Source organism: Nerophis ophidion, linkage group LG02 (genome assembly GCF_033978795.1).
Source record: "Nerophis ophidion isolate RoL-2023_Sa linkage group LG02, RoL_Noph_v1.0, whole genome shotgun sequence".
Lineage (NCBI taxonomy): Eukaryota > Metazoa > Chordata > Actinopteri > Syngnathiformes > Syngnathidae > Nerophis > Nerophis ophidion.
The window spans coordinates 83,709,957-83,724,956 of NC_084612.1; the positions used below are offsets into that span (position 1 = coordinate 83,709,957).

Here is a 15,000-nt window from a genome sequence, read left to right on the forward strand (position 1 = left end):
CATACATACATATATATATATATATATATATATATATATCCATCCATCCATCTTCTACCGCTTATTCCCTTTTGGGGTCGCGGGGTGCGCTGGCGCCTATCTCAGCTACAATCGGGCGGAAGGCGGGGTACACCCTGGACAAGTCGCCACCTCATCGCAGGGCCAACACAAACAGACAGACTATATATATATATATATATATATATATATATATATATATATATATATATATATATATATATATATATATATATATATATATATATATATTTGAACAAAATAGACAGAGATAATCTGTTGTTTTTTAACTTTTGAGCCATATTTTACCCCCCAAAAAAAACAAAAACATCAATAGTGTTCTTGATAAGACGGGGATCAATTGCTCTGGAAAGTTTGGATAAGCTGGGCTTAAAATTTGAGGTAAAAATTTTAAAAATTAATGCACTTTTTCTATTTTGAGCCAGATCTTGGACAAAATAAATAGTTTTCTCGGAGTGCAAAATCCTTTGAAAAGTCGGCTGAAAAACGCAGCAAAACGGAGGGTAAATGACAAGCAGGATCTTCTTTGATCTCGGTTTACTTCGGGCACTTTAGTATCAGTTGGCGGCAGTCAAAGATCAGCAGGGTTCTTGTGAGCGGCGAGCGTCTTCATCCCGGCGGTCGGCGGCCACAAGCGCTCTCCTTCCCCGAAAAGGCAGACAGACGGACGGACGGTGGAGAGCAAATTACAGGACGGAGGATAAAGAGGTGGTGTAAAAATAGAGCGGCAGGTTCATCAGGCCGCCGCCGCTGTTTTTAGAAGCTATCTTCTGGGGGATAATGTGGCCCTTGGCCACGCCGCATGGATCTTCTGGGGGATAATGTGGCCCTTGGATCTTCTTTTGTGGCTCCTCTGGAAGGGCAGGGCCGTGCTTTATTTAAAAGTGCCTCACTCGCCTCGCTTCGGGAGCGGCGGCGGCCGAGTGGAGGGATTTCTTTTTAGGAGCAAACCGCTGATAAGATTTATTCCACCGGAAAGTTCCTGGAGATGTTTCACTTTCTTCTAGGAACTGAAACGTCTTTTAGAGGCTTAAAATGTCAAAATTATTGGTGAACTAACGCAAAAACACAAAAATATACCTACAAAACATACAAATATACTTACAGAACATAATATACCTATAAAACATACAAATATACCTACAGAACATACAAATATACCTACAATTATATCTACAAAACATACAAATATACCTACAAAACACAAATACACCTTCAAAACATACAAATATACCTACAAAAATACTTACAAAACATACACATTTACCTACAAAACATACAAATATACCTACAAATATACCTACAAAACATACAAATATACCGACAAAACAAAAATGTACCTACAAAACATACAAATATACCTACAAATACACCTTCAAAACATACAAATATACCTACAATTATACTTACAAAACATACAAATATACCTACAAAACATACAAATATACCTACAAATATATCCAAAAAACATACAGATATACCTACAAAACATACAAACATACCTACAAATACACCTTCAAAACATACAAATATACCTACAAAAATACTTAAAAAAACATACACATTTAGCTACAAAACATACAAATATACCTACAATTATACTTACAAAACATACAGATATACCTACAAATATATCTACAAAACACACAAATATACTTACAAAACACACAAATATACTTACAAAACACAAATGTACCTACAAAACATAATATACCCACAAAACATACAAATACACCTACAAAACATAATATACCTACAAAACATACGAATATACCTACAAATACACCTTCAAAACATACAAATATACCTACAAAAATACTTACAAAACATACACATTTACCTACAAAACATACAAATATACCTACAAAACATACAAATATACCTACAATTATACTTACAAAACATACAAATATACCTACAAAACATACAAATATACCTACAAATATATCTAAAAAACATACAGATATACCTAGAAAACATACAAATATACCTACAAAACACAAATGTACCTACAGAACATATACCTACAAAACATACAAATATACCTACAAATACACCTTCAAAACATACAAATATACCTACAAAAATACCTACAAAACATACCTACAAAATATACCTACAAAACACACAAATATACCTACAGAACATACAAATATACCTACAATTATACTTACAAAACATACAAATATACCTACAAAACATAAACATACCTACAAAACATAAATATACTTACAAATATACCTACAGAACATAATATACCTACAAAACATACAAATATACCTACAAAAATACCTACAAAACATACAATTATACTTACAAAACATAAAAATATACCTACAAAACATACAAATATATCTACAAATATACCTACAGAACATAATATACCTACAAAACATACAAATATACATACAAACATACCTACAGAACATACAAATATATCTACAAATATACCTACAAAACATACAAATATACCTACGATTACACTTACAATACATACAAATATACCTACAAAACATAGAAATATATCTACAATTATACCCACAGAACATACAAATATACCTACAAAACATACAAATATACATACAATTACACTTACAAAAAATACAAATATACCTACAATTAGACTTACAAAACATACAAATATACCTACAAATCAAAGAAATATATCTACAATTATACCTACAGAACATACATATACCTACAAAACATAAATATACCTACAATTATACCTACAGAACATACAAATATATCTACAAAACATACAAATATACCTTCAAAACATACAAACATACCTACAAAAATACCTACAAAACATACAAATATACCTACAAAATATACATATATACCTTCAAAACATACAAATATAACTACAAAACATACAAATATATCTATAAATATACCTACAGAACATAATATACCTACAAATCATACATATATACCTACAAAATTTGGTTAAATAAAGCTAGCATACTAACAGGTGTCATTTGTCAAGAAACTGCCAAAATTAGCTAAAAACAAAGTTAGCACATTAAAACGCTAGCTGTAACATGCGCCAAGTACCAAAGCTAAAAACGTATACGAACAATAGCATGCTTACAAACACATCTACAAAATTTGGTTAAAAAAGCTAGCACAATAACGTTAGCATGCTAACAGGTGTCAGTCGGCAAGTAAAATGTTTACACACACATATATATATATATATATATATATACATATATATACACATACATACATACATATTATATATATATATATATACACACACACACACACACACACCCATATATATACACACATATTTATATATACACACACACACACACACACATATATATACATATATATATATATATATATACACATATATATAAGTTCAAGTTCAAGTACCACTGATAGTCACACACACACACACACACACACACACACAAGGTGTGGCGAAATGTTCCCCTGCATTTGACCCTTGTTCACCCCCTGATAAGTGAGGGGAGCAGTGAGCAGCAGTGGTGGCCACGCCTGGGAATCATTTTTGGTGACTTAACCCCCAATTCCAACCCTTGATGCTGAGTGCTGAGCAGGCAGCTTAAAAATCCCATTTGTATCATCTTTGGTATGACTCGGCCGGGGTTTGAACTCTGGACTTAAGGTTGTCAGGGCGGACACTACACGAACATCTGGGAAAATTGTCTCTTTTTGTGTAGTTCTTCAGGACGTCCTCGCATCAAGTCTGTGCTTTTTGGCACTGAGGGTCAACAAAGTCTGAGCTCAAGTGCTGGCTTTCAAAGTCCAATGTTTGCCTTGCCGCTTACCTCCGAAGAAAGGCGGTATTGCCGGGAGACGTCCTGGCCTCGTCACGCCTGATTGCAGCGCCAGAAAGGATCCAGCGTGGACTCTCCTCCTCCTCCGTTGTACCACCGTGTTGACTTTGACATCCTTTCCTCCCCTTTCACCTCCCAGACAAAAACACAACAGAAAGACAAACAATGGCGACCACTGATGGTCCGCCTCCTGCCCGCCAGAATGTTGCTGGTCACCCATCTGGGGTTCTGAAGTGCTGACTCCACACACGCTGGACCTCGAGGTTACCAAGCAAGGTTCTATTGACACCATGTCAAACACGACCTGGACCCGGGTGGATCTAACATAATAGTGACAGTCCAATAGTGGACTCACACTATTATGTTGGATCCACTATGGACTGGACTCTCACTATTATGTTAGATCCACTATGGACTGGACTCTCACTATTATGTTAGATCCACTAGGGACTGGACTCTCACTATGATGTTAGATCCACTATGGACTGGACTCTCACTATTATGTTAGATCCACTATGGACTGGACTCTCACTATTATGTTAGATCCACTATGGACTGGACTCTCACTATTACGTTAGATCCACTATGGACTGGATTCTCACACTAATATGTTAGATCCACTATGGACTGGACTCTCACACTATCATGTTAGATCCACTATGGACTGGACTCTCACTATTATGTTGGATCCACTATGGACTGGACTCTCACTATTATGTTAGATCCACTATGGACTGGACTCTCGCTATTATGTTAGATCCACTATGGACTGGACTCTCGCTATTATGTTAGATCCACTACGGACTGGACTCTCACTATTATGTTAGATCCACTATGGACTGGATTCTCACACTAATATGTTAGATCCACTATGGACTGGACTCTCACACTATTATGTTAGATCCACTATGGACTGGACTCTCACTATTATGTTAGATCCACTATGGACTGGACTCTCACTATTATGTTAGATCCACTATGGACTGGACTCTCACTATTATGTTAGATCCACTATGGACTGGACTCTCACTATTATGTTAGATCCACTATGGACTGGACTCTCGCTATTATGTTGGATCCACTATGGACTGGACTCTCACTATTATGTTAGATCCACTATGGACTGGACTCTCACTATTATGTTAGATCCACTATGGACTGGACTCTCACTATTATGTTAGATCCACTATGGACTGGACTCTCACACTATTATGTTAGATCCACTATGGACTGGACTCTCACACTATTATGTTAGATCCACTATGGACTGGACTCTCACACTATTATGTTAGATCCACTATGGACTGGACTCTCACACTATTATGTTAGATCCACTATGGACTGGACTCTCACTATTATGTTAGATCCACTATGGACTGGACTCTCACTATTATGTTAGATCCACTATGGACTGGACTCTCACTATTATGTTAGATCCACTATGGACTGGACTCTCACACTATTATGTTAGATCCACTATGGACTGGACTCTCACACTATTATGTTAGATCCACTATGGACTGGACTCTCACACTTATGTTAGATCCACTATGGACTGTTTAGAGAGTTAGAGTTTAGAGAGTGGAAATTATGAGATAAAGAGTCAAAGTTAAGAGATAAAAAGTAATATTTATCAGATAAAAACTCGAAATGAGCTCAAATGGTGAAATAATGAGGTAAAGTCAAAACTATGAGCGAGAAAGCCGAAACTATGAGCTAAAAAAATCTAAAATATGAGATACAAAGTCATGATTATGGGCTAAAAAGTCAAAATTAAGAGATTAAACGTCATAATTATTATTATATTTTTTTATCTCCAAGTTATGACTTTTTAATGTCATATTTTAACGTTCTCAATCATGATTTACCATTTATTTTGGCGGCATAGCTCGGTTGGTAGAGCGGCCATGTCAGCTACTTGCGGGTTCCAGGTTCGATTCCCGCTTCTGCCATTCTAGTCACTGCCATTGTGTCCTTGGGCAAGACACTTCACCCACCTGATCATATCAAATGGTGTTGTTTACATGACTCATATCGCAGTCTACACATATCTCTTATGTTTGACTGCCATCTACTGCTCACCCTAATCATTACACCATGTACCAAATAAAATTGCTTTGAGGTCAGTAAGCCAAACCAGAATTATTCCGTACATTAGGTGCAGTGGGTTATGAGGCGCACTTTTGAGTTTTGAGGAAAATACAATTTTAAGTGCGCCTTATAGTCCGGAAAGTTCGGAGGCACACCTGAATGACCACATTTTTTTAAACGATCGAGTCTGTTGAGTCACCAGAGAAAAGCGCTATATAAATATAATTCACTTCACAATAATCAAAGCAAAAGTACATAAATTGAAGCTTTTTTCTAAAATCGATGAATCTTTGCGTGTGAAATGTCGTGTGACGGCAAGAGTTTGCATCGCAGGCTTTTTCGGAGCTTTCTCATGGCCACAAAGGAATTGAGCTGCATGTTCACGAGCGGCGCCAAATAATGACGGCGGCGAGCGTGCACATGAGCTCATCAGAGTCCCGCCCCCCTCGCACGCCCACTTCAAAGCGCTCCTCGTAGTCCAAAGTGACAAAAGAGGCCCGACTTGCCGCCCGGCGCTTTTTGAAGGCGGCGCCAGGGCCGCGGGAAACCAACCGGTCATCGGAGTGCGAGCGAGCGCACAGTTTGAGCGCTGGTGGTCAGGCGTAGGGGGGGGGGGGGTGGCGAGGGAGTACGCGGGGCAGGAGGGGGGAGGCGTCTCTTGTCTCTCAATTTTCCGCCCTGATTGGACTGAATGAGCGAGCATTCTGGGGCTCAGCTGAGTCGCTCTCACAGCCAAAGACGTGACATCACCGCGGGGTCTGGTGCGCGGTGGCGTGGTCGCTACGACACCGACGTGGAACCTTCTCATCCTTCCGAGCGGCCGGAAACAAATCAGGTCCGTGGAAGACTGCATTGACCTGTATGTTTAGGAAAAGTAGGACGGGTATGTGTGTGTATCTGTGTGTGGCCGTCCAGGGTCCGTGGTGTGTGTGTCATGTCTAAAAAGGCATGGAGTCGCGAACAGAGTTCAACCCCCCAGGCGTTGTGGAAGGAGGGAGGGATTTAGGGCGGCTATCACTGTGATGTTCTCACTGGGATGTTACGGCGAAAGCCATTTGCAGGCAGTCCAATTCCAGGCGAGCAGACAATTTCCAAGGATTTGTCCGATTTTAATCAATCAATCAATCAATGTTTACTTATATAGCCCTAAATCACTAGTGTCTCAAAGGGCTGCACAAACCACAACACAAACCACTACCACATCCTTGGTAGGCCCACCTAAGGGCAAGGAAAACTCACACCCAGTGGGAAGTCGGTGACAATCAATCAATCAATCAATGTTTATTCATATAGCCCCAAATCACAAATGTCTCAAAGGACTGCACAAATCATTACGACTACAACATCCTCGGAAGAACCCACAAAAGGGCAAGGAAAACTCACACCCAGTGGGCAGGGAGAATTCACATCCAGTGGGACGCCAGTGACAATGCTGACTATGAGAAACCTTGGAGAGGACCTCAGATGTGGGCAACCCCCCCCCCTCTCGGGGACCGAAAGCAATGGATGTCGAGCGGGTCTAACATGATACTGTGAAAGTTCAATCCATAGTGGCTCCAACACAGCCGCGAGAGTTCAGTTCAAGCGGATCCAAGACAGCAGCGAGAGTCCCGTCCACAGGAAACCATCTCAAGCGGATCAGCAGCGTAGAGATGTCCCCAACCGATACAGGCGAGCGGTCCATCCTGGGTCTCGACTCTGGACAGCCAGTACTTCATCCATGGTCATCGGACCGGACCCCCTCCACAAGGGAGGGGGGGACATAGGAGAAAGAAAAGAAGCGGCAGATCAACTGGTCTAAAAAGGAGGTCTATTTAAAGGCTAGAGTATACAGATGAGTTTTAAGGTGAGACTTAAATGCTTCTACTGAGCTGCATGTCACGAGCGGCGCCAAATAATGATGGCGGCGAGCATGCACATGAGCTCATCAGAGTCCCGCCCACCTTGCACGCCGACTTCAAAGCGCTCCTCGTAGTCCAAAGTGACAAAAGAGACAACGATGACTATGAGAACCTTGGAGAGGAGGAAAGCAATGGATGTCGAGCGGGTCTAACATGATACTGTGAAAGTTCAATCCATAATGGATCCAACACAGTCGCGAGAGTCCAGTCCAAAGCGGATCCAACACAGCAGCGAGAGTCCCGTTCACTGCGGAGCCAGCAGGAAACCATCCCAAGCGGAGGCGGATCAGCAACGCAGAGATGTCCCCAACCGATACACAGGCGAGCAGTACATGGCCATCGGATCGGACCGGACCCCCTCCACAAGGGAGAGTGGGACATAGGAGAAAAAGAAAACAAACGGCAGATCGATTATTCTTGCGCTCAAAATGATCAATACTTGCATTTCAGAAAGCCTGTCCACGTTATCCAGTTTGCGATTCAGTTCTGAGATCGCCACAGATTGAGTGCATACAGCCAAACCTAAACCGTCCATCTCGACGGGCAGTCTTTGTGCTGCTTGAATTTCTGCCTCTGTCTTCTGAATTTGTTGATCGAGCCAAGCAAAGCTGGGGTTGCTTTGCAGGCACGGCGAACAGAGTTCGACCCCCCGGGTATTTTTGAAGGAGGGAGGGATTTAGGGCGGCTATCACTGTGATGTTCTCACTGGGATGTCACGGTACAGCAAAGGCCACTTGCAGGCAGTCCAATTCTAGGCGAGCAGACCCTTTCCAAGGATTTGTCCGATTTTAGTCGATTATTCTTGCGCTCAAGTTGATCGATATTTGCATTTCAGAAAGCCTGTCCACGTTATCCAGTTTGTGATTCAATTCCGAGATCGCCACAGTGTGTGTGCCCACACCCCTACCTATAGCGTCCGTCTCGACGGGCAGCCTTCGGGTTCTTTGAATGGTTGCCGTCGTCTTCTGAATTTGTCGATCGAGCCAAGCAATGCTGGGGTTGCTCTGCAGGCACGGCGAACAGAGTTCGACCCCCCGGGTATTTTTGAAGGAGGGAGGGAATTAGGGTGGCTATCACTGTGATGTTCTCACTGGGATGTTACGGCACGGCAAAGGCCACTTGCAGGCAGACACATTCTAGTACAGGGGTCACCAACGCGGTGCCCGTGGGCACCAAGTCGCCCGTAGGGACCAGATGAGTCTAGCTTAGCTACTTTTTTACCGACTAGCTTTTCCTGTAGCTTGGCTACTTTTTTACCGACTAGCTTTTCCTGTAGCTTAGCTACTTTTTTGACGACTAGCTTTTCCTGTAGCTTGGCTACTTTTTTGACGACTAGCTTTTCCTGTAGCTTGGCTACTTTTTTACCGACTAGCTTTTCCTGTAGCTTGGCTACTTTTTACCGACTAGCTTTTCCTGTAGCTTAGCTACTTTTTTGACGACTAGCTTTTCCTGTAGCTTGGCTACTTTTTTAACGACTAGCTTTTCCTGTAGCTTGGCTACTTTTTTAACGACTAGCTTTTCCTGTAGCTTGGCTACTTTTTTAACGACTAGCTTTTCCTGTAGCTTGGCTACTTTTTTAACGACTAGCTTTTCCTGTAGCTTGGCTACTTTTTTACCGACTAGCTTTTCCTGTAGCTTGGCTACTTTTTTAACGACTAGCCTTTCCTGTAGCTTAGCTACTTTTTTAACGACTAGCTTTTCCTGTAGCTTAGCTACTTTTTTGACGACTAGCTTTTCCTGTAGCTTGGCTACTTTTTTGACGACTAGCTTTTCCTGTAGCTTGGCTACTTTTTACCGACTAGCTTTTCCTGTAGCTTGGCTACTTTTTTGACGACTAGCTTTTCCTGTAGCTTGGCTACTTTTTTAACGACTAGCTTTTCCTGTAGCTTGGCTACTTTTTTGACGACTAGCTTTTCCTGTAGCTTGGCTACTTTTTTGACGACTAGCTTTTCCTGTAGCTTGGCTACTTTTTTACCGACTAGCTTTTCCTGTAGCTTGGCTACTTTTTTGACGACTAGCTTTTCCTGTAGCTTGGCTACTTTTTTACCGACTAGCTTTTCCTGTAGCTTGGCTACTTTTTTACCGACTAGCTTTTCCTGTAGCTTGGCTACTTTTTTGACGACTAGCTTTTCTGTAGCTTGGCTACTTTTTTACCGACTAGCTTTTCCTGTAGCTTGGCTACTTTTTTGCCGACTAGCTTTTCCTGTAGCTTGGCTACTTTTTTGCCGACTAGCTTTTCCTGTAGCTTGGCTACTTTTTTACCGACTAGCTTTTCCTGTAGCTTGGCTACTTTTTTAACGACTAGCCTTTCCTGTAGCTTAGCTACTTTTTTAACGACTAGCTTTTCCTGTAGCTTAGCTACTTTTTTAACGACTAGCCTTTCCTGTAGCTTAGCTACTTTTTTAACGACTAGCCTTTCCTGTAGCTTGGCTACTTTTTTAACGACTAGCCTTTCCTGTAGCTTGGCTACTTTTTTTCCGACTAGCTTTTCCTGTAGCTTAGCTACTTTTTTAACGACTAGCCTTTCCTGTAGCTTGGCTACTTTTTTACCGACTAGCTTTTCCTGTAGCTTGGCTACTTTTTTTCCGACTAGCTTTTCCTGTAGCTTGGCTACTTTTTTGACGACTCACTTTTCCTGTAGCTTGGCTACTTTTTTGACGACTCACTTTTTCTGTAGCCAGGTAGCTTACATCAAAGCAAAAAAAAAAATGGAGAAAATGAAATAAATGTCAACCTCTAATATTTTGATACTTTTTTGTATTGACAAATGTGGTGTTTTATTGTTCGATAGCTTGTGTGCTATTGTGTCCTCAGTTGTTGTGTAGCTGCCTGCTCCTAGTAGCATGTTTAAATTATTTTAGTACAATACAATAAACTGTGTGCTCATTGGAGGACACATAGATGTGAACTTTGCTTGTATCGCACATGGTATCACACACAAGTAAAGACTCTGCTGCAGGACCGTTTGTATCGCACATGGTATCACACGCAAGTAAACACACTGCAAGACTGCTTGTATCACACATGATATCACACACAAGCAAACACTGCAAGACTGCTTGTATCACACATGATATCACACACAAGTAAATACGTAGCAGGACTGCTTGTATCACACACGATATCACACAAGTAAATACGTAGCAGGACTGCTTGTATCACACGATATCACACAATACGTAGCAGGACTGCTTGTATCACACATGATATCACACACAAGTAAATACGTAGCAGGACTGCTTGTATCACACATGATATCACACACACTGCAAGACTGCTTGTATCACAGATGATATCACACAATACGTAGCAGGACTGCTTGTATCACACATGATATCACACAATACGTAGCAGGACTGCTTGTATCACACATGATATCACACACAAGTAAACACACTGCAAGACTGCTTGTATCACACATGATATCACACAAGTAAATACCTAGCAGGACTGCTTGTATCACACATGATATCACACACAAGCAAACACTGCAAGACTGCTTGTATCACACGATATCACACACAAGTAAATACGTAGCAGGACTGCTTGTATCACACATGACATCACACACAAGTAAATACGTAGCAGGACTGCTTGTATCACACATGATATCACACAATACATAGCAGGACTGCTTGTATCACACTTGATATCACACAATACGTAGCAGGACTGCTTGTATCACACATGATATCACACAAGTAAATACGTAGCAGGACTGCTTGTATCACACATGATATCACACACACTGCAATACTGCTTGTATCACACATGATATCACACAATATGTAGCAGGACTGCTTGTATCACACATGATATCACACAAGTAAACACACTGCAAGACTGCTTGTATCTCACATTATATCACACACAAGTAAACACACTGCAAGACTGCTTGTATCGCACATGATATCACACACAAGTAAATACGTAGCAGGACTGCTTGTATCACACATGATATCACACACAAGTAAACACTGCAAGACTGCTTGTATCTCACATGATATCACACACAAGTAAATACGTAGCAGGACTGCTTGTATCACACACGATATCCCACACAAGTAAATACGTAGCAGGACTGCTTGTATCACACATGATATCACACACAAGTAAACACTGCAAGACTGCTTGTATCACACATGATATCACACACAAGTAAATACGTAGCAGGACTGCTTGTATCACACATGATACCACACACAACTAAATACGTAGCAGGACTGCTTGTATCACACATGATATCACACACAAGTAAATACTGCAAGACTGCTTGTATCACACATGATATCACACACAAGTAAATACTGCAAGACTGCTTGTATCACATATCACACAAGTAAATACGTAGCAGGACTGCTTGTATCACACATGATATCACACAAGTAAATACATGGCAGGACTGCTTGTATCACACATGATATCACACAATACGTGACAGGACTGCTTGTATCACACATGATATCACACACAAGTAAACACACTGCAGGACTGCGTGTATCAGACATGATATCACACACAAGTAAATACGTAGCAGGACTGCTTGTATCACACATGATATCACACACAAGTAAACACTGCAAGACTGCTTGTATCACATGATATCACACACAAGTAAACACTGCAAGACTGCTTGTATCACATGATATCACACACAAGTAAATACGTAGCAGGACTGCTTGTATCACACATGATATCACACACAAGTAAACACACTGCAAGACTGCTTGTGTCACATGATATCACACACAAGTAAATACGTAGCAGGACTGCTTGTATCACACATGATATCACACACAAGTAAACACACTGCAAGACTGCTTGTATCACACGGGATATCAAGTAAATACGTAGCAGGACTGTTTGTATCTCACATGATATCACACACAAGTAAATACGTAGCAGGACTTCTTGTATCACACATGATATCACACACAAGTAAACACACTGCAAGACTGCTTGTATCACATGTGATATCACACACAAGTAAATACGTAGCAGGACTGCTTGTATCACACATGATATCACACACAAGTAAATACGTAGCAAGACTGCTTGTATCACACACGATATCACCCACAAGTAAATCGGTAGCAGGACTGCTTGTATCAGACATGATATCACACACAAGTAAATACGTAGCAGGACTGCTTGTATCACACATGATATCACACACAAGTAAACACACTGCAAGACTGCTTGTATCACACATGATATCACACACAAGTAAATACGTAGCAGGACTGCTTGTATCAGACATGATATCACACACAAGTAAACACACTGCAGGACTGCTTGTATCAGACATGATATCACACACAAGTAAACCACTAAAATAATCAGGGATCCAAAATGGTCCAACTCATTAAAATGTGTTAAAAATCATACATAATTTTTTTATTGTTTTACTTTCAACACTTAAATCTCTCGATAAACTTCAGATCATTCTGTAAATTATAAATAGTTTTTTTATGTTTGTTTTCTTTAAATATGTTTTAAACCCTTTTTGTCAAAGAAAGCTTTGTTGTTTTTTATTTTTATAGGAAACAAAATAGGCAATATTTTCCCCAAAACATATTTTAAAGTGTAATATTTGATGTGAATAAACAGGTCAATAATTCATAACACTTATTTTGATTGATTTTTAAAAAATTTTTAGCAAAGAGAGATTTAAAGGTAAAAAAAACAACAACAACACCTGCATGGAAACTTCGTGTTCTAAACTTTCTTGTCACATGTCACCTGTTTCGTGTTTTTTTTTTTTTTTTATCAATAAGTATTTTTAGAATGTGCTGCAAGCCGTTAAAAAAATAGCCACACTTTGGAAAACTGATCCAGAGTATTCCAAGTAGTTTTATAATTTTTTAATTATAGTATTTAATAGTCATTAAACTGTTTGAAAATACATTGCAAAAAAAAAGAAAAAAAATACCGTAAAATTGACTATTGCTGTTTTAACAGTACAAATATTACTTTTACAGCACAATTCTGGGGACTAAAGTGATTTTTACATTATTTTTTTGAACTGTAAAGTGCAGTCTAACTGATTAGTGCATTTAAAAACATGATAATTGTGAGTTTGTCTGTTATAAATAACAATTAGTGTAGCTGCTGACTGAAGCACATTGTATAAATGTTAAATAATTTCATAGTTGGTTATAATAAATAAATACAATGTATAAATATTCAGTTCATATTCACATATGTGATTAAAAATGTATTTTATTTAGTAATTTCATGCAAGTATTAAGTTTATTTTTGTTACAAAACCCATGTAAATTGAAGAGGAACATATTTTGTTTCCGGTTTGGTCACATTGTTGGGGGGACAATTAATATGGGACGGAATACAGGAAGCAGCATGAGACAGCAAACATTTAATGGAAGATGTTAATGGAGTCTCGATTTGGGAAAGAAACTTTATTCCCTCTGAGTTTGTGAGGCCAATGAGGTATGATTCTTTGCCATAATGCATGTGAAATATATGTGTTTTCTTTTATTTGATGTCGGACTAATTGTAAGTTCTGTTTTTCTTATTCATTAGTTCTGACGGCATTTGTTGGGCATTTTTTGGCATCATTTGGGAGGAGAAGAAGGCGTGGCTGAAATAAATGTCTGTTTGAGAAAAACGAGCAACTTGAGCCTTGATTAAGACCTCGGAGGTAGTAACAATTAGTGATTTAATGTTCAAATGATGACTAATACAAGAATAAGAGCGACAACACCAATAATGAATTGCTGTCTATTACCCTCTGGTGGCTTGATTTGGTACTGCAGCTTCACACCTAAACTGTTTTCCCACTATAAAGCAGGGGTCACCAACTGCTGTCTATTACCCTCTAGTGGCTTGATTTAGTACTGCAGCTTCAAACCTAAACTGTTTTCACACTGTATATCAGGGGTCACCAAAGAGGGGCCCGCGGGCACCAGGTGGCCCGTAAGGACCAGATGAGTCGCCCGCTGGCCTGTTCTAAAAATAGCTCAAATAGCAGCACTTACCAGTGAGCTGCCTCTATTTTTTAAAAATTGTATTTATTTACTAGCAACCTGGCCTCGTTTTGCTGGACATTTTTAATTCTAAGAGAGACAAAACTCAAATAGAAATTGAAAATCCCAGAAAATATTTTAAAGACTTGGTCTTCACTTGTTTAA

The 15,000-nt window shown here is 39.8% G+C and overlaps 1 long non-coding RNA gene across 1 annotated transcript in view; it reads left to right on the top strand.

Annotated features, from left to right (window-relative positions):
* The first annotated feature begins 14,192 nt into the window (after window positions 1–14,192).
* Window positions 14,193–15,000, top strand: part of LOC133535348 (uncharacterized) — a 10,499-nt gene continuing 9,691 nt past the window's right edge. The window contains exon 1 of the long non-coding RNA XR_009802211.1: window positions 14,193–14,299. This is a non-coding gene — a long non-coding RNA (uncharacterized LOC133535348). The remainder of the gene's footprint in view (window positions 14,300–15,000) is intronic.